Source organism: Episyrphus balteatus, chromosome 3, assembly GCF_945859705.1.
Source record: "Episyrphus balteatus chromosome 3, idEpiBalt1.1, whole genome shotgun sequence".
In the NCBI taxonomy this organism is placed as follows: domain Eukaryota; kingdom Metazoa; phylum Arthropoda; class Insecta; order Diptera; family Syrphidae; genus Episyrphus; species Episyrphus balteatus.
Genome location: NC_079136.1, coordinates 89,207,323 through 89,230,354, shown reverse-complemented (window position 1 = coordinate 89,230,354; position 23,032 = coordinate 89,207,323). Strand labels below are relative to the sequence as shown.

General features: G+C 50.5%; 1 long non-coding RNA gene across 1 annotated transcript; it reads right to left on the bottom strand.

Moving 5' to 3' along the window:
* Window positions 1-19,517: 19,517 nt before the first annotated feature.
* Window positions 19,518-20,345, bottom strand: LOC129913413 (uncharacterized). Its single transcript, XR_008772046.1, has 3 exons — window positions 20,079-20,345; window positions 19,779-20,014; window positions 19,518-19,717 (listed from the first exon to the last, which is right to left on the bottom strand). It is a non-coding gene; the product is annotated as an uncharacterized LOC129913413 (long non-coding RNA).
* Between the last annotated feature and the right edge of the window lie 2,687 nt (window positions 20,346-23,032).

Here is a 23,032-nt window from a genome sequence, read left to right as displayed (position 1 = left end):
GACATCTTCGGGACATCTTCGGGACATCTTCGGGACATGCTCGGGACATACTCGGGACATCTTCGGGACATCTTCGGGACATCTTCGGGACATGCTCGGGACATCTTCGGGACATGCTCGGGACATGCTCGGGACATCTTCGGGACATGCTCGGGACATGCTCGGGACATCTTCGGGACATCTTTGGGACATCTTCGGGACATGCTCGGGACATCTTCGGGACATGCTCGGGATATGCTCGGGACATGCTCGGGACATCTTCAGGACATCTTCGGGACATGCTCGGGACATCTTCGGGACATCTCCGGGACATCTTCGGGACATCTTCGGGACATCTTCGGGACATCTTCGGGACATCTTCGGGACATCTTCGGGACATCTTCGGGACATAGTCGGGACACCTTCAGGACATGCCCGGGACATCTTCGGGACACCTTCGGGACATCTTCGGGACATCTTCGGGACATCTTCGGGACATCTTCGGGACATCTTCGGGACATCTTCGGGACATCTTCGGGACATAGTCGGGACACCTTCGGGACATGCCCGGGACATCTTCGGGACACCTACGGGACATCTTCGGGACATCTTCGGGAAATCTTCGGGACATCTTCGGGACATGCTCGGGACATACTCGGGACATCTTCGGTATATCTTCGGGACATATTCGGGACATGCTCGGGACATGCTCAGGACATACTCGGGACATCTTCGGGACATCTTCGGGACATGCTCGGGACATCTACGAGACATCTTCGGGACATCTTCGGGACATGCTCGGGACATCTTCGGGACATGCTCGGGACATGCTCGGGACATCTTCGGGACATCTTCGGGACATCTTCGGGACATGCTCGGGACATCTTCGGGACATGCTCGGGACATCTTCGGGACATGCTCGGGACATCTTCGGGACATCTTCGGGACATGCTCGGGACATGCTCGGGATATCTTCGGGACATCTTCGGGACATGCTCGGGACATCTTCGGGACATCTTCGGGACATCTTCGGGACATACTCGGGACATCTTCGGGACATGCTCGGGACATCTTCGGGACATCTTCGGAACATGCTCGGGACATGCTCGGGACATGCTCGGGACATGCTCGGGACATGCTCGGGACATCTGCGAGACATCTTCGGGACATGCTCGGGACATCTTCGGGACATGCTCGGGACATCTACGAGACATCTTCGGGACATCTTCGGGACATGCTCGGGACATCTTCGGGACATGCTCGGGACATCTTCGGGACATGCTCGGGACATCTTCGGGACATCTTCGGAACATGCTCGGGACATGCTCGGGACATGCTCGGGACATCTTAAGGACATCTTCGGGACATCTTCGGGACATGCTCGGGACATCTTCGGGACATCTTCGGGACATGCTCGGGACATCTTCGGGACATCTTCGGAACATGCTCGGGACATGCTCGGGACATGCTCGGGACATGCTCGGGACATGCTCGGGACATGCTCGGGACATCTTCGGGACATCTTCGGGACATCTTCGGGACATCTTCGGGACATCTTCGGGACATCTTCGGGACATCTTCGGGACATGCTCGGGACATACTCGGGACATCTTCGGGACATCTTCGGGACATCTTCGGGACATGCTCGGGACATCTTCGGGACATGCTCGGGACATGCTCGGGACATCTTCGGGACATGCTCGGGACATGCTCGGGACATCTTCGGGACATCTTTGGGACATCTTCGGGACATGCTCGGGACATCTTCGGGACATGCTCGGGATATGCTCGGGACATGCTCGGGACATCTTCAGGACATCTTCGGGACATGCTCGGGACATCTTCGGGACATCTCCGGGACATCTTCGGGACATCTTCAGGACATCTTCGGGACATCTTTGGGACATCTTCGGGACATCTTCGGGACATCTTCGGGACATAGTCGGGACACCTTCAGGACATGCCCGGGACATCTTCGGGACACCTTCGGGACATCTTCGGGACATCTTCGGGACATCTTCGGGACATCTTCGGGACATCTTCGGGACATCTTCGGGACATCTTCGGGACATAGTCGGGACACCTTCGGGACATGCCCGGGACATCTTCGGGACATCTTCGGGAAATCTTCGGGACATCTTCGGGACATGCTCGGGACATACTCGGGACATCTTCGGTATATCTTCGGGACATATTCGGGACATGCTCGGGACATGCTCAGGACATACTCGGGACATCTTCGGGACATCTTCGGGACATGCTCGGGACATCTACGAGACATCTTCGGGACATCTTCGGGACATGCTCGGGACATCTTCGGGACATGCTCGGGACATGCTCGGGACATCTTCGGGACATCTTCGGGACATCTTCGGGACATGCTCGGGACATCTTCGGGACATGCTCGGGACATCTTCGGGACATGCTCGGGACATCTTCGGGACATCTTCGGGACATGCTCGGGACATGCTCGGGATATCTTCGGGACATCTTCGGGACATGCTCGGGACATCTTCGGGACATCTTCGGGACATCTTCGGGACATACTCGGGACATCTTCGGGACATGCTCGGGACATCTTCGGGACATCTTCGGAACATGCTCGGGACATGCTCGGGACATGCTCGGGACATGCTCGGGACATCTGCGAGACATCTTCGGGACATGCTCGGGACATCTTCGGGACATGCTCGGGACATCTACGAGACATCTTCGGGACATCTTCGGGACATGCTCGGGACATCTTCGGGACATGCTCGGGACATCTTCGGGACATGCTCGGGACATCTTCGGGACATCTTCGGAACATGCTCGGGACATGCTCGGGACATGCTCGGGACATCTTCGGGACATCTTCGGGACATCTTCGGGACATGCTCGGGACATCTTCGGGACATCTTCGGGACATGCTCGGGACATCTTCGGGACATCTTCGGAACATGCTCGGGACATGCTCGGGACATGCTCGGGACATGCTCGGGACATGCTCGGGACATGCTCGGGACATCTTCGGGACATCTTCGGGACATCTTCGGGACATCTTCGGGACATCTTCGGGACATCTTCGGGACATCTTCGGGACATGCTCGGGACATACTCGGGACATCTTCGGGACATCTTCGGGACATCTTCGGGACATGCTCGGGACATCTTCGGGACATGCTCGGGACATGCTCGGGACATCTTCGGGACATGCTCGGGACATGCTCGGGACATCTTCGGGACATCTTTGGGACATCTTCGGGACATGCTCGGGACATCTTCGGGACATGCTCGGGATATGCTCGGGACATGCTCGGGACATCTTCAGGACATCTTCGGGACATGCTCGGGACATCTTCGGGACATCTCCGGGACATCTTCGGGACATCTTCAGGACATCTTCGGGACATCTTTGGGACATCTTCGGGACATCTTCGGGACATCTTCGGGACATAGTCGGGACACCTTCAGGACATGCCCGGGACATCTTCGGGACACCTTCGGGACATCTTCGGGACATCTTCGGGACATCTTCGGGACATCTTCGGGACATCTTCGGGACATCTTCGGGACATCTTCGGGACATAGTCGGGACACCTTCGGGACATGCCCGGGACATCTTCGGGACACCTACGGGACATCTTCGGGACATCTTCGGGAAATCTTCGGGACATCTTCGGGACATGCTCGGGACATACTCGGGACATCTTCGGTATATCTTCGGGACATATTCGGGACATGCTCGGGACATGCTCAGGACATACTCGGGACATCTTCGGGACATCTTCGGGACATCTTCAGGACATCTACGGGACATCTTCGGGACATCTTCGGGACATCTTCGGGACATCTTCGGGACATGCCCGGGACATCTTCGGGACACCTTCGGGACATCTTCAGGACATCTTCGGGACATCTTCGGGACATCTTCGGGACATCTTCGGGACATCTTCGGGACATATTCGGGACATGCTCGGGACATGCTCAGGACATACTCGGGACATCTTCGAGACATCTTCGGGACATCTTCGGTACATCTTCGGGACATCTTCGGGACATGCTCGGGACATGCTCGGGACATCTTCGGGACATGCTCGGGACATCTTCGGGACATCTCCGGGACATCTTCGGGACATGCTCGGGACATGCTCAGGACATCTTCGGGACATCTTCGGGACATCTTCGGGACATCTTCGAGACATCATCGGGACATGCTCGGGACATCTTCGGGACATGCTCGGGACATGCTCAGGACATGCTCGGGACATGCTCGGGACATCTGCTTGACATCTTCGGGACATGCTCGGGACATGCTCGGGACATACTCGGGACATCTTCGGGACATCTTCGGGACATCTTCGGGACATCTTCGGGACATCTTCGGGACATATTCGGGACATGCTCGGGACATGCTCAGGACATACTCGGGACATGCTCGGGACATCTTCGGGACATTTCGGGACATGCTCGGGACATCTTCGGGACATGCTCGGGACATCTTCGGGACATGCTCGGGACATCTTCGAGACATGCTCGGGACATGCTCGGGACATGCTCGGGATATCTTCGGGACATCTTCGGGACATGCTCGGGACATCTTCGGGACATGCTTGGGACATGCTCGGGACATGCTCGGGACATCTTCGGGACATGCTCGGGACATGCTCGGGATATCTTCGGGACATTCTCGGGACATGCTCGGGACATCTTCGGGACATGCTCGGGACATCTTCGGGACATGCTCGGGACATCTTCGAGACATGCTCGGGACATGCTCGGGACAAGCTCGGGATATCTTCGGGACATGCTTAGGACATGCTCGGGACATCTTCGGGACATGCTTGGGACATGCTCGGGACATGCTCGGGATATGCTCGGGACATGCTCAGGACATGCTCAAGACATGCTCGGGACATCTTCGGGACATTCTCGGGACATGCTCGGGACATCTTCGGGACATGCTCGGGACATGCTCGGGATATCTTCGGGACATGCTTGGGACATGCTCGGGACAAGCTCGGGATATGCTCGGGACATGCTCAGGACATGCTCAAGACATGCTCGGGACATCTTCGGGACATTCTCGGGACATGCTCGGGACATCTTCGGGACATGCTTAGGACATGCTCGGGACATCTTCGGGACATGCTTGGGACATGCTCGGGACATGCTCGGGATATGCTCGGGACATGCTCAGGACATGCTCAAGACATGCTCGGGACATCTTCGGGACATTCTCGGGACATGCTCGGGACATCTTCGGGACATGCTCGGGACATGCTCGGGACATCTTCGGGACATCTTCGAGACATGCTCGGGACATGCTCGGGATATCTTCGGGACATGCTCAGGATATGCTCGGGACATGCTCGGGACATACTCGGGACATCTTCGGGACATGATCGGGACATCTTCGGGACATCTTCGGGACATCTTCGGGACATGCTCGGGACATCTTCGGGACATCTTCGGGACATGCTCGGGACATGCTCGGGATATCTTCGGGACATCTTCGGGACATGCTCGGGACATCTTCGGGACATCTTCGGGACATCTTCGAGACATCATCGGGACATGCTCGGGACATACTCGGGACATCTTCGGGACATCTTCGGGACACCTTCGGGACATCTTCGGGACATCTTCGGGACATATTCGGGACATGCTCGGGACATGCTCAGGACATACTCGGGACATTCTTCGGGACATCTTCGGGACATCTTCGGGACATCTTCGGGACATCTTCGGGACATCTTCGGGACATGCTCGGGACATGCTCGGGACATCTTCGGGACATCTTCGGGACATCTTCGGGACACCTTCGGGACATGCCCGGGACATCTTCGGGACACCTTCGGGACATCTTCGGGACGTCTTCGGGACATCTTCGAGACATCATCGGGACATGCTCGGGACATGCTCGGGACATGCTCGGGACATCTTCGGGATATCTTCGGGAAATCTTCGGGACATCTTTGGGACATCTTCGGGACATGCTCAGGACATCTTCGGGACATCTTCGGGACATGCTCGGGATATGCTCGGGACATGCTCGGGACATACTCGGGACATCTTCGGGACATGCTCGGGACATGCTCGGGACATACTCGGGACATCTTCGGGACATCTTCGTGACATTTTCGGGACATCTTCGGGACATCTTCGGGACATGCTCGGGACATCTTCGGGACATCTTCGGGACATGCTCGGGACATGCTCGGGATATCTTCGGGACATCTTCGGGACATGCTCGGGACATCTTCGGGACATCTTCGGGACATCTTCGAGACATCATCGGGACATGCTCGGGACATACTCGGGACATCTTCGGGACATCTTCGGGACACCTTCGGGACATCTTCGGGACATCTTCGGGACATATTCGGGACATGCTCGGGACATGCTCAGGACATACTCGGGACATCTTCGGGACATCTTCGGGACATCTTCTGGACATCTTCGGGACATCTTCGGGACATCTTCGGGACATGCTCGGGACATGCTCGGGACATCTTCGGGACATCTTCGGGACATCTTCGGGACACCTTCGGGACATGCCCGGGACATCTTCGGGACACCTTCGGGACATCTTCGGGACGTCTTCGGGACATCTTCGAGACATCATCGGGACATGCTCGGGACATGCTCGGGACATGCTCGGGACATCTTCGGGATATCTTCGGGAAATCTTCGGGACATCTTTGGGACATCTTCGGGACATGCTCAGGACATCTTCGGGACATCTTCGGGACATGCTCGGGATATGCTCGGGACATGCTCGGGACATACTCGGGACATCTTCGGGACATGCTCGGGACATGCTCGGGACATACTCGGGACATCTTCGGGACATCTTCGTGACATTTTCGGGACATCTTCGGGACATCTTCGGGACATCTTCGGGACATCTTCGGGACACCTTCTTGACATCTTCTGGTCATGCTCAGGACATCTTCGTGACATCTTCGGGACATGCTCGGGATATGCTCGGGACATGCTCGAGAAATCTTCGGGACATCTTCGGGACATCTTCGGGACATTTTCGGGACATCTTCGGGACATGCTCGGGACATGCTCAGGACATCTTCGGGACATCTTCGGGACATGCTCGGGACACCTTCGGGACATGCTCGGGAATTGCTCGGGACATGCTCGGGACATGCTCGGGACATGCTCAGGACATCTTCGGGACATCTTCGGGACATCTTCGGGACATCTTCGGGACATCTTCGAGACATCATCGGGACATGCTCGGGACATCTTCGGGACATGCTCGGGACATGCTCGGGACATGCTCGGGACATGCTCGGGACATGCTCGGGACATGCTCGGGACATGCTCGGGACATGCTCAGGACATCTTCGGGACATCTTCGGGACATCTTCGGGACATCTTCGGGACATCTTCGAGACATCATCGGGACATGCTCGGGACATCTTCGGGACATGCTCGGGACATGCTCGGGACATGCTCGGGACATGCTCGGGACATGCTCAGGACATCTTCGGGACATCTTCGGGACATCTTCGGGACATCTTCGGGACATCTTCGAGACATCATCGGGACATGCTCGGGACATCTTCGGGACATGCTCGGGACATGCTCGGGACATGCTCTAGACATGCTCGGGACATGCTCGGGACATCTGCGGGACATCTTCGGGACATGCTCGGGACATGCTCGGGACATACTCGGGACATCTTCGGGACATCTTCGGGACATCTTCGGGACATCTTCGGGACATCTTCGGGACATCTTCGGGACATCTTCGGGACATAGTCGGGACACCTTCGGGACATGCCCGGGACATCTTCGGGACATCTTCGGGACATGCTCGGGACATCTTCGGGACATCTCCGGGACATCTTCGGGACATCTTCGGGACATCTTCGAGACATCATCGGGACATGCTCGGGACATCTTCGGGACATCTCCGGGACATCTTCGGGACATCTTCGGGACATCTTCGAGACATCATCGGGACATGCTCGGGACATCTTCGGGACATGCTCGGGACATGCTCGGGACATGCTCGGGACATGCTCAGGACATCTTCGGGACATCTTCGGGACATCTTCGGGACATCTTCGGGACATCTTCGAGACATCATCGGGACATGCTCGGGACATCTTCGGGACATGCTCGGGACATGCTCGGGACATGCTCGGGACATGCTCGGGACATCTGCGGGACATCTTCGGGACATGTTCGGGACATGCTCGGGACATACTCGGGACATCTTCGGGACATCTTCGGGACATCTTCGGGACATAGTCGGGACACCTTCGGGGCATGCCCGGGACATCTTCGGGACATCTTCTTGACATGCTCGGGACATCTTCGGGACATGCTCGGGACATCTTCGGGACATCTTCGTGACATTTTCGGGACATCTTCGGGGCATCTTCGGGACATCTTCGGGACATCTTCGGGACATCTTCGGGACATCTTCAGGACATCTTCGGGACATCTTCGGGACATCTTCGAGACATCATCGGGACATCTTCGGGACATCTTCGGGACATCTTCGAGACATAATCGGGACATGCTCGGGACATCTTCGGGACATGCTCGGGACATGCTCGGGACATGCTCGGGACATGCTCGGGACATGCTCAGGACATCTTCGGGACATCTTCGGGACATCTTCGGGACATCTTCGGGACATCTTCGAGACATCATCGGGACATGCTCGGGACATCTTCGGGACATGCTCGGGACATGCTCGGGACATGCTCGGGACATCTGCGGGACATCTTCGGGACATGCTCGGGACATGCTCGGGACATACTCGGGACATCTTCGGGACATCTTCGGGACATCTTCGGGACATGCTCGGCACATGCTCAGGACATACTCGGGACATGCTCGGGACATCTTCGGGACATTCTCGGGACATGCTCGGGACATCTTCGGGACATGCTCGGGACATCTTCGGGACATGCTCGGGACATCTTCGAGACATGCTCGGGACATGCCCGGGACATGCTCGGGATATCTTCGGGACATGCTTAGGACATGCTCGGGACATCTTCGGGACATGCTTGGGACATGCTCGGGACATGCTCGGGATATGCTCGGGACATGCTCAGGACATGCTCAAGACATGCTCGGGACATCTTCGGGACATTCTCGGGACATGCTCGGGACATCTTCGGGACATGCTCGGGACATGCTCGGGACATCTTCGGGACATCTTCGAGACATGCTCGGGACATGCTCGGGATATCTTCGGGACATGCTCAGGATATGCTCGGGACATGCTCGGGACATACTCGGGACATCTTCGGGACATGATCGGGACATCTTCGGGACATCTTCGGGACATCTTCGGGACATGCTCGGGACATCTTCGGGACATCTTCGGGACATGCTCGGGACATGCTCGGGATATCTTCGGGACATCTTCGGGACATGCTCGGGACATCTTCGGGACATCTTCGGGACATCTTCGAGACATCATCGGGACATGCTCGGGACATACTCGGGACATCTTCGGGACATCTTCGGGACACCTTCGGGACATCTTCGGGACATCTTCGGGACATATTCGGGACATGCTCGGGACATGCTCAGGACATACTCGGGACATCTTCGGGACATCTTCGGGACATCTTCGGGACATCTTCGGGACATCTTCGGGACATCTTCGGGACATGCTCGGGACATGCTCGGGACATCTTCGGGACATCTTCGGGACATCTTCGGGACACCTTCGGGACATGCCCGGGACATCTTCGGGACACCTTCGGGACATCTTCGGGACGTCTTCGGGACATCTTCGAGACATCATCGGGACATGCTCGGGACATGCTCGGGACATGCTCGGGACATCTTCGGGATATCTTCGGGAAATCTTCGGGACATCTTTGGGACATCTTCGGGACATGCTCAGGACATCTTCGGGACATCTTCGGGACATGCTCGGGATATGCTCGGGACATGCTCGGGACATACTCGGGACATCTTCGGGACATGCTCGGGACATGCTCGGGACATACTCGGGACATCTTCGGGACATCTTCGTGACATTTTCGGGACATCTTCGGGACATCTTCGGGACATGCTCGGGACATCTTCGGGACATCTTCGGGACATGCTCGGGACATGCTCGGGATATCTTCGGGACATCTTCGGGACATGCTCGGGACATCTTCGGGACATCTTCGGGACATCTTCGAGACATCATCGGGACATGCTCGGGACATACTCGGGACATCTTCGGGACATCTTCGGGACACCTTCGGGACATCTTCGGGACATCTTCGGGACATATTCGGGACATGCTCGGGACATGCTCAGGACATACTCGGGACATCTTCGGGACATCTTCGGGACATCTTCTGGACATCTTCGGGACATCTTCGGGACATCTTCGGGACATGCTCGGGACATGCTCGGGACATCTTCGGGACATCTTCGGGACATCTTCGGGACACCTTCGGGACATGCCCGGGACATCTTCGGGACACCTTCGGGACATCTTCGGGACGTCTTCGGGACATCTTCGAGACATCATCGGGACATGCTCGGGACATGCTCGGGACATGCTCGGGACATCTTCGGGATATCTTCGGGAAATCTTCGGGACATCTTTGGGACATCTTCGGGACATGCTCAGGACATCTTCGGGACATCTTCGGGACATGCTCGGGATATGCTCGGGACATGCTCGGGACATACTCGGGACATCTTCGGGACATGCTCGGGACATGCTCGGGACATACTCGGGACATCTTCGGGACATCTTCGTGACATTTTCGGGACATCTTCGGGACATCTTCGGGACATCTTCGGGACATCTTCGGGACACCTTCTTGACATCTTCTGGTCATGCTCAGGACATCTTCGTGACATCTTCGGGACATGCTCGGGATATGCTCGGGACATGCTCGAGACATACTCGGGACATCTTCGGGACATCTTCGGGACATCTTCGGGACATGCTTGGGACATCTTCGGGACATCTTCGGGACATCTTCGGGACATCTTCGGGACATGCTCAGGACATGCTCGGGACATGCTCAGGACATCTTCGGGACATCTTCGGGACATTTTCGGGACATCTTCGGGACATCTTCGGGATATCTTCTGGACATCTTCGGGACATCTTCGGGACATCTTCGGGACATCTTCGGGACATCTTCGGGACATCTTCGGGTCATGCTCAGGACATCTTCGGGACATCTTCGGGACATGCTCGGGATATGCTCGGGACATGCTCGGGACATACTCGGGACATCTTCGGGACATCTTCGGGACATCTTCGGGCCATCTTCGGGACATGCTCGGGACATCTTCGGGACATGCTCGGGACATACTCAGGACATCTTCGGGACATGCTCGGGACATGCTCGGGACATGCTCGGGACATGCTCGGGACATGCTCGGGACATCTTTGGGACATCTTCGGGACATGCTCGGGACATCTTCTTGACATGCTCGGGACATCTTCGGGACATGCTCGGGACATGCTCGGGACATGCTCGGGACATGCTCGGGACATGCTCGGGACATCTTTGGGACATCTTCGGGACATGCTCGGGACATCTTCTTGACATGCTCGGGACATCTTCGGGACATGCTCGGGACATCTTCGGGACATGCTCGGGACATACTCAGGACATCTTCGGGACATCTTCGGGGCATCTTCGGGACATCTCCGGGACATGCTCGGGACATGCTCGTAACATACTCGGGACATGCTCGGGACATCTTCGGGACATCTTCGTGACATTTTCGGGACATCTTCGGGACATCTTCGGGACATCTTCGGGACATCTTCGGGACATCTTCGGGACATGCTCGGGACATGCTCGGGACATCTTCGGGAGATCTTCGGGACATCTTCGGGACATCTTCGGGACATCTTCGGGACATCTTCGGGACATCTTCAGGACATGCTCGGGACACCTTAGGGACATCTTCGGGACATCTTCGGGACATGCTCGGGACATGCTCGGGACATGCTCGGGACATGTTCGGGACATCTTCGGGACATGCTCGGGACATACTCAGGACATCTTCGGGACATCTTCGGGGCATTTTCGGGACATCTTTGGGACATGCTCGGGACATGCTCGGGACATGCTCGGGACATGCTCGGGACATCTTCGGGACATCTTCAGGACATGCTCGGGACATCTTAGGGATATCTTCGGGACATCTTCGGGACATCTTCGGGACATCTTCGGGACATCTTCGGGACATCTTCGGGACATCTTCAGGACATGCTCGGGACATCTTAGGGACATCTTCGGGACATCTTCGGGACATGCTCGGGACATGCTCGGGACATCTTCGGGACATCTTCGGGACATCTTCGGGACATCTTCGGGACATCTTCGGGACATGCTCGGGACATCTTCGGGACATCTTCAGGACATGCTCGGGACATCTTCGGGACACCTTCGGGACATCTTCGGGACATCTTCAAGACATTTTCGGGACATGCTCGGGACATGCTCGGGACATGCTCGGGACATGCTCGGGACATGTTCGGGACATCTTCGGGATATTTTCGGGACATCTTCGGGACATCTTCGGGACATCTTCGGGACATCTTCGGGACATGCTCGGGACATCTTAGGGACATCTTCGGGACATCTTCGGGACATGCTCGGGACATGCTCGGGACATCTTCGGGACATCTTCGGGACATCTTCGGGACATCTTCGGGACATGCTCGGGACATCTTCGGGACATCTTCAGGACATGCTCGGGACATCTTCGGGACACCTTCGGGACATCTTCGGGACATCTTCAAGACATTTTCGGGACATGCTCGGGACATGCTCGGGACATGCTCGGGACATGCTCGGGACATGTTCGGGACATCTTCGGGACATGCTCGGGACATACTCAGGACATCTTCGGGACATCTTCGGGGCATTTTCGGGACATCTCCAGGACATGCTCGGGACATGCTCGGGACATGCTCGGGACATGCTCGGGACATCTTCGGGACATCTTCAGGGCATCTTCGGGACATCTCCGGGACATGCTCGGGACATGCTCGGGACATACTCGGGACATGCTCGGGACATCTTCGGGACATCTTCGTGACATTTTCGGGACATCTTCGGGACATCTTCGGGACATCTTCGGGACATCTTCGGGACATCTTCGGGACATCTTCGGGACATGCTCGGGACATCTTCGGGACATCTTCGGGACATCTTCGGGACATGCTTGGGACATCTTCGGGACATCTTCGGGACATCTTCGGGACATCTTCGGGACATCTTCGGGACATGCTCAGGACATGCTCGGGACATGCTCAGGACATCTTCGGGACATCTTCGGGACATTTTCGGGACATCTTCGGGACATCTTCGGGATATCTTCTGGACATCTTCGGGACATCTTCGGGACATCTTCGGGACATCTTCGGGACATCTTCGGGTCATGCTCACGACATCTTCGGGACATCTTCGGGACATGCTCGGGATATGCTCGGGACATGCTCGGGACATACTCGGGACATCTTCGGGACATCTTCGGGACATCTTCGGGCCATCTTCGGGACATGCTCGGGACATCTTCGGGACATGCTCGGGACATGCTCGGGACATGCTCGGGACATGCTCGGGACATCTTTGGGACATCTTCGGGACATGCTCGGGACATCTTCTTGACATGCTCGGGACATCTTCGGGACATGCTCGGGACATCTTCGGGACATGCTCGGGACATACTCAGGACATCTTCGGGACATCTTCGGGGCATCTTCGGGACATCTCCGGGACATGCTCGGGACATGCTCGTAACATACTCGGGACATGCTCGGGACATCTTCGGGACATCTTCGTGACATTTTCGGGACATGCTCGGGACATACTCAGGACATCTTCGGGACATCTTCGGGGCATCTTCGGGACATGCTCGGGACATCTTAGGGACATCTTCGGGACATCTTCGGGACATGCTCGGGACATGCTCGGGACATCTTCGGGACATCTTCGGGACATCTTCGGGACATCTTCGGGACATGCTCGGGACATCTTCGGGACATCTTCAGGACATGCTCGGGACATCTTCGGGACACCTTCGGGACATCTTCGGGACATCTTCAAGACATTTTCGGGACATGCTCGGGACATGCTCGGGACATGCTCGGGACATGCTCGGGACATGTTCGGGACATCTTCGGGACATGCTCGGGACATACTCAGGACATCTTCGGGACATCTTCGGGGCATTTTCGGGACATCTCCGGGACATGCTCGGGACATGCTCGGGACATGCTCGGGACATCTTCGGGACATCTTCGGGACATCTTCGGGGCATCTTCGGGACATCTCCGGGACATGCTCGGGACATGCTCGGGACATACTCGGGACATGCTCGGGACATCTTCGGGACATCTTCGTGACATTTTCGGGACATCTTCGGGACATCTTCGGGACATCTTCGGGACATCTTCGGGACATCTTCGGGACATCTTCGGGACATCTTCGGGACATGCTCGGGACATCTTCGGGACATCTTCGGGACATCTTCGGGACATGCTTGGGACATCTTCGGGACATCTTCGGGACATCTTCGGGACATCTTCGGGACATCTTCGGGACATGCTCAGGACATGCTCGGGACATGCTCAGGACATCTTCGGGACATCTTCGGGACATTTTCGGGACATCTTCGGGACATCTTCGGGATATCTTCTGGACATCTTCGGGACATCTTCGGGACATCTTCGGGACATCTTCGGGACATCTTCGGGACATCTTCGGGACATCTTCGGGACATCTTCGGGACATCTTCGGGTCATGCTCAGGACATCTTCGGGACATCTTCGGGACATGCTCGGGATATGCTCGGGACATGCTCGGGACATACTCGGGACATCTTCGGGACATCTTCGGGACATCTTCGGGCCATCTTCGGGACATGCTCGGGACATCTTCGGGACATGCTCGGGACATGCTCGGGACATGCTCGGGACATGCTCGGGACATCTTTGGGACATCTTCGGGACATGCTCGGGACATCTTCTTGACATGCTCGGGACATCTTCGGGACATGCTCGGGACATCTTCGGGACATGCTCGGGACATACTCAGGACATCTTCGGGACATCTTCGGGGCATCTTCGGGACATCTCCGGGACATGCTCGGGACATGCTCGTAACATACTCGGGACATGCTCGGGACATCTTCGGGACATCTTCGTGACATTTTCGGGACATCTTCGGGACATCTTCGGGACATCTTCGGGACATCTTCGGGACATCTTCGGGACATCTTCGGGACATCTTCGGGACATCTTCGGGACATCTTCGGGACATCTTCGGGACATCTTCGGGACATGCTCGGGACATGCTCGGGATATCTTCTGGACATCTTCGGGACATGCTCGGGACATGCTCGGGACATGCTCGGGACATGCTCGGGACATCTTCGGGACATCTTCGGGACATGCTCGGGACATGCTCGGGACATGCTCAGGACATCTTCGGGACATCTTCGGGACATTTTCGGGACATCTTCGGGACATGCTCGGGACATCTTCGGGACATCTTCGGGACATCTTCGGGACATGCTTGGGACATCTTCGGGACATCTTCGGGACATGCTCAGGACATGCTCGGGACATGCTCAGGACATCTTCGGGACATCTTCGGGACATTTTCGGGACATCTTCGGGACATCTTCGGGATATCTTCTGGACATCTTCGGGACATCTTCGGGACATCTTCGGGACATCTTCGGGTCATGCTCAGGACATCTTCGGGACATCTTCGGGACATGCTCGGGATATGCTCGGGACATGCTCGGGACATACTCGGGACATCTTCGGGACATCTTCGGGACATCTTCGGGACATGCTCGGGACATCTTCGGGACATGCTCGGGACATGCTCGGGACATGCTCGGGACATGCTCGGGACATCTTCGGGACATCTTCGGGACATGCTCGGGACATCTTCTTGACATGCTCGGGACATCTTCGGGACATGCTCGGGACATCTTCGGGACATGCTCGGGACATACTCAGGACATCTTCGGGACATCTTCGGGGCATCTTCGGGACATCTCCGGGACATGCTCGGGACATGCTCGGGACATGCTCGTAACATACTCGGGACATGCTCGGGACATCTTCGGGACATCTTCGTGACATTTTCGGGACATCTTCGGGACATCTTCGGGACATCTTCGGGACATCTTCGGGACATCTTCGGGACATCTTCGGGACATGCTCGGGACATCTTAGGGACATCTTCGGGACATCTTCGGGACATGTTCGGGACATGCTCGGGACATCTTCGGGACATCTTCGGGACATCTTCGGGACATCTTCGGGACATGCTCGGGACATGCTCGGGACATGTTCGGGACATCTTCGGGATATGCTCGGGATATCTTCGGGACATTTTCGGGACATCTTCAGGACATCTTCGGGACATCTTCGGGACATCTTCGGGACATGCTCGGGACATCTTAGGGACATCTTCGGGACATCTTCGGGACATGCTCGGGACATGCTCGGGACATCTTCGGGACATCTTCGGGACATCTTCGGGACATCTTCGGGACATCTTCAGGACATGCTCGGGACATCTTAGGGACATCTTCGGGACATCTTCGGGACATGCTCGGGACATGCTCGGGACATGCTCGGGACATCTTCGGGACATCTTCGGGACATCTTCGGGACATCTTCGGGACATGCTCGGGACATCTTCGGGACATCTTCGGGATATGCTCGGGATATCTTCGGGACATTTTCGGGACATCTTCGGGACATCTTCGGGACATCTTCGGGACATGCTCGGGACATGCTCGGGACATGTTCGGGACATCTTCGGGATATGCTCGGGATATCTTCGGGACATTTTCGGGACATCTTCGGGACATCTTCGGGACATCTTCGGGACATGCTCGGGACATCTTAGGGACATCTTCGGGACATCTTCGGGACATGCTCGGGACATGCTCGGGACATCTTCGGGACATCTTCGGGACATCTTCGGGACATCTTCGGGACATCTTCAGGACATGCTCGGGACATCTTAGGGACATCTTCGGGACATATTCGGGACATGCTCGGGACATGCCCAGGACATACTCGGGACATCTTCGGGACACCTTCGGGACATCTTCGGGACATCTTCGGGACATCTTCGGGACATCTTCAAGACATTTTCGGGACATGCTCGGGACATGCTCGGGACATGCTCGGGACATGCTCGGGACATGTTCGGGACATCTTCGGGACATGCTCGGGACATACTCAGGACATCTTCGGGACATCTTCGGGGCATTTTCGGGACATCTCCGGGACATGCTCGGGACATGCTCGGGACATGCTCGGGACATGCTCGGGACATCTTCGGGACATCTTCAGGACATGCTCGGGACATCTTAGGGACATCTTCGGGACATCTTCGGGACATGCTCGGGACATGCTCGGGACATCTTCGGGACATCTTCGGGACATCTTCGGGACATCTTCGGGACATCTTCGGGACATCTTCGGGACATCTTCAGGACATGCTCGGGACATCTTCGGGACATCTTCGGGACATCTTCGGGACATGCTCGGGACATGCTCGGGACATCTTCGGGACATCTTCGGGACATCTTCGGGACATGCTCGGGACATCTTCGGGACATCTTCAGGACATGCTCGGGACATCTTAGGGACATCTTCGGGACATCTTCGGGACATCTTCGGGACATCTTCGGGACATCTTCAGGACATGCTCGGGACATCTTAGGGACATCTTCGGGACATCTTCGGGACATGCTCGGGACATGCTCGGGACATCTTAGGGACATCTTCGGGACATCTTCGGGACATCTTCGGGACATCTTCGGGACATGCTCGGGATATCTTCGGGACATCTTCAGGACATGCTCGGGACATCTTCGGGACATCTTCGGGACATCTTCGGGACATACTCGGGACATCTTCGGGACATCTTTGGGACATTCTCGGGACACCTTTGGGACATGCTCGGGATATCTTCGGGACATGCTCGGAACATTTTCGGGACATGCTCGGGACGTCTTCCTGATACCTTCGAGACATGCTCGGGACACCTTCGGTACACGGAGAAAATATAAGGTATGAACCACCTTATTTCTGGTAAATTTAACTTTAATGTAGAGTTTAAATAGGGATGACTCCCCAATAAAATGTAATTTACCTTACTTTTCCAGTAAATTTAAAGCTTACGATTAACTTTACAGTAAAGCCTTTTTTTGTATGAATTTCTAATAGAAATCCTTAGAAAGTTAGGTACATATTTAACCTTACTATAAGGCTGAAAATGCTGATTTTTAAAGTAAATTGAACTTCTCTATGGAAGGTATATAATTTAGTTACAGATTGGGTCAAATAAAGTCAATTTCCTTGTTATTGATGACATTTTTCTAAATAAAATTGTATGCATTTATCTTACAAAAATTAAAATAAAAAAGGTAATTTTTGTAATTATTGAAAAGCATAACTAGATAACACGTACTTAATCCTCAAAGCTATTTAGAAGTAAGTAACGTATGACCCTGTTATGTTTTTCAATAAATACATAATTACCTAGTTTATTATAATTTGTGAAGGGTGCAAATAAATAATTTTATTTAGGAAAATATCATCAATAAAAATGGAATTGACTTTATTTGATTCAATTTTTTTTCTAATTCTTCATGAATTAATTAGATTGAATGATGTTAATGCATATGGATACTCCTATATTATTCTAACACAAGACAAAAATTTGCTATCCGTAATTACGGAGCCAATAATAAAATAACGCAAAAGTAATGAAAACATTTCACTTCCAAAAGAAAAACACAAATTTGAAAAGAAATTTTTACATTTAATTTCTTTATTTTAATTATTCCGCACCCGGACACCTAAAAGCTTTGACAAAAAAAAAATATCCAAAACAAATGGAAAACAAAATGGTAGACTTTTCAATGACAGCAATTAAGATATGGGGAAAATTCCTAGAATTAGGTAGTATTATGACCTTAGTGTAAGGTAAAACTTATTCATAGAATAGTTAAATTTGTAAAATATGTTTTACTAGAATCTTAAAGTGAAAAGAGTCATACACTTTTTTGGATGAAGGTTTATTTTACTCTACGTAAAGAAAATATTGCTACTCGTAAGGTACATACTACTTTATTTTGTTCACCATAATTGTCCTGTAAAAATTACTTTACGGAGTCAAGAAATGTTCAATACGTAAGGTAAATTTTACTTAAGATCTAGGGCTTTTTACTTTAATTTCCTTACTAGTCATATGGAGTATAAAATACTAAATTCATTTTTCTCCGTGTACATGCTCGGGACATCTTCGATACATCTTTGCTGTGTTTTTTTTCTATATACCTTTTTGAATGGCACCACATAAGTTCTCTTTTATTTCCAGTTAAAATGGGTGGGATTTTTGTTTTTTTGTTTGTTTATCAATGTTTGTTTTTTTTAGCTTACAACAAAAATACTGAATTCAATTAGTGATAATATGCAAAATAATAAACATGTAGAAAAATTAAAAAGTTAATATAAGCTCATTACAGGAAAATAAAGACATGCACTTCTAAGACATTTATTTATGTGTTTATAAATAAACTAGCTTAACTAAAATTCAAAATTCATATAATCAAACTGCAATAGTATTATCAATTGTGAAACAGCAACTTCGGTAATAAGAAATCCAGTACTCCAATCTAAATCAAACAACCCATAGATTGGTAGTTGCATTTTTTCTTGCAAAAACTGGAATGTAACTATTTGAATCTGAAAAAAAAAAAAATACAATCTCATAAAATGAATGTTAGGTTAATAAAGATAAACTTACGCTTATTTCCAATTCTTTATTTAGCAAATTGTCTGCTGAAAGATTTGTTAAGATTTCTCCCGGTTCATTACATGAGTCAATTGTTTCCGAACAAACATGTACCATCCAAAATAAGTTTATAAACGTTGTAAAAAATGATCCAAAAGCACAAGCTACTTGAAAATTTCCATCTTCAAAAGAAGAACTCCAAAGGACAAGAAATGTGAACATGTAATAAATTTGTGATACACCAATTGCTAACAAAATAAAAAGTATTTCAAATTGACAAAAATCCTTCAATTCAATAATCAAATTGAGTACAGTTTTATGAATTCTTCCAAGTTTTGCTAGTTCGTTGCAAAGACAATCTAATTTTTGTTCATCCAAATCTATGCCATAATTTTTACATAGAGTATTAATTTCATCGACAACAAATGAAAATCTGCAATTAAGCAGCTTGAAAAGGTATGCTCCGTATATCATTGGAAATTCTATTTTGATTTCTACTCCAACCGTCAACACCATAAAGAACATAGAACATACGGCCCAATATAAGTCAATAATGAAGCCATCCTTGCTTTGATAGGCAATTATTAAAAACATTAATGATAAAATAAATACCGAACAGAGTAATTTTATAAAAATAAGGTTTTTTATTTCATTGCGCACTTTAGAATAATTTTCACCCACATAACCAAACTCATTGATTCTTATTTTGTTCAATTCATCATAAATTTCTTTTATTCGCTTTCGATTCATCCAATTTGCAATGCGATTTGATGAAACCAATATTGATTGAAAGAAAAACATTATAGCAATCAAATACATAGTCACATCGCGTGTTGAAAATACTTCATTTCTATAATATATTGAATCGTACATTAAAAACATTGAACCTGTCATCAGAACCAAGCAGTCAATAACTGAACAATAATCAGCTGCCCAAGGCTTGTAAATAAGTTTCTTATTTTTAATGCAATACTCGTAAGTAGACATTCCAAAAAAAATTAAGGATCGAAAGATGTAGGCAAATATTCTACCAATAGAGTCTTCTTCATCGCCAGTATCCATTGTTAGACTGGTGAGGAGCTTCTATTCACGACTAACATGTCATGTGAACATAAAATAACCTGAGGACTTTGAAATATATTATAACAAAGTAAATTAATATCACTCGAGGTACCCACAACAGCAATAAGGAATACACTTGAAATTTCAAAGGGGAGTTAATTTAAAAAAAATATTTCAAATATTACAAAATTATTGTTTAATATATAGCTAATTTACTTGAATAGCTTGCACGCAGGTAGGTACTTGCTTCTTAAGAGCCCCCGCACACTATCTATCAGCGATAGTTTTGTCGTGTTAGACTGTTATGCCAGAACCATAATTGGCGGATGGAGTCGGAACTACTGTCAATTGTTGTTGTTTTCTTTGTATTTTCGATAAGTTTTTATTTGTCGAATGCGGTTGCGAGCCTGTTCCGCTCCGTTTCATCAAAAAAATATATATACCAACACTTTAAACATTTTATGCTAAACAAAGACTTGATGAAGTTACTTATTGCGAAGAAAGAGGGCGGCTATGTTCGATTTTATTTTAAGTCTTAGCATTAAATATTTAATATATTTAATTAAAGCGATAAATTTCATTACTATGCAACAAAACATGAAAATTGTTAAGCTGGCGATTAAGAAGAAATTTCTGAGCCGACCGTTGGGCTGGAACTAGCGTCAGATCTTTCAAAACGAAATAAAAGAACAGATAAAAATGGTTTTTATCCTCATTTTTTAAAAACGGTATTTTTTTCCATAAACCTGCCTCGGTTGACAAAAAAAGTGTCATCACTGAAATACAAAATGTTTCACCTTGAAGTGCAAGTGTGAAAGCAACACAGAAGACAGAAATGTCAAAATGAATTGGCGGAGTGTGTGAACACCGTGAACAAAGAATGATAATGGCAATCAATGGACTGTACATTCCGTCATATTCTCAAAAGTGAGTTTTAGTGATAGAGCAAAGACAGTTCGTAAAAAAGTGACTGAGATCGCTTGGTTTACAAATTACAGTGAATTAAGAAGTGAAAGCATCTTTTTCGGCCCAACACAAACGTCCTCGGTGTTTGTCATATCATCATATTCGAATAACTCTATAGATTATGTATTTACAAATTATATTAGAAACTTCAAAAAATTTATTTATTTCACTTCATACCGCATTCACTGTGATTTGTCAACCAAGTGATCTGATTGCTCTCCCACTTCCACCCACTTTTTATAATTATGTCACGCACATTATAAATATAATTCTTCGTTCAAATTTGGGTTCAGCGCTATGATTTCATGTTTTGTTTCTTCAAGAATTTATTGGCGGATTATAATTTGAGGTCGTTCAGGTACAACTCGGAGGATGATGTATCTTGGATGTCGTTGGTTTAGTGAAACAAAATATTAATTAAATCGAAGTCTATAAAATATAAGTGTAAATAAAATATGGACGGTGCTCTTTAGTTTTCACGAGTTTAAAAATTTCTCTTTATTACATTTTGCGTTTCAGTGATGACACTTTCAATTTGTGCTAATAAGGTGAAATGTGTATATGCCAACTTTGGTTATTTAAAGCTGAAACACAATCACACTTTGCCGTTGGTTTTTGCCAACTGCCAAAAGTTCAACCATACGAAATCTGTATAACCTCCCACTGCCAAAAGTTCAACCATACGAAATCTGTATAACCTCCCACAATGACGCTTTTCTTACGTACGCTTTTTTTGACAAACGTAAGGAAACGTAAGAAAGCGAGCAAAAGTTCAACCAGACTGAACTTTTGCTCGCTTTCTGACATTTATCAGACATAGTTACAGTCACCCACATTATTTTTGCGCCAAATGTGAATAAACAAAAATAAATTATTGCAAACCTAGGAGAGTTTTTTAATTTCTCTATATAGATTTTGCACAAAAAAACGAAATCGAGATATTTTAAATCAAAACAATTTACGTATTAAAAACAAAAATAATTTAATGATGTTGTAGACTGAGTTTTATTGTTAAAAACAATTTATTTTGATTGGTGTTGTTTTTATAACTATAGGATTAAAGAATAAACAAATTTCTATGCATTTTTTAAACACATTAATATTCTTTTTCATTTTTCCACAATTAAATCAAGATAAAGACCTGGCCCAATAATTTTGTGAGTGACTGTGTTTTTTTTTATTTGACAGCAGATTTGTTGTTTCAATCAGCTGTTCGAAGTCAAAGTGACAGAAGAGCG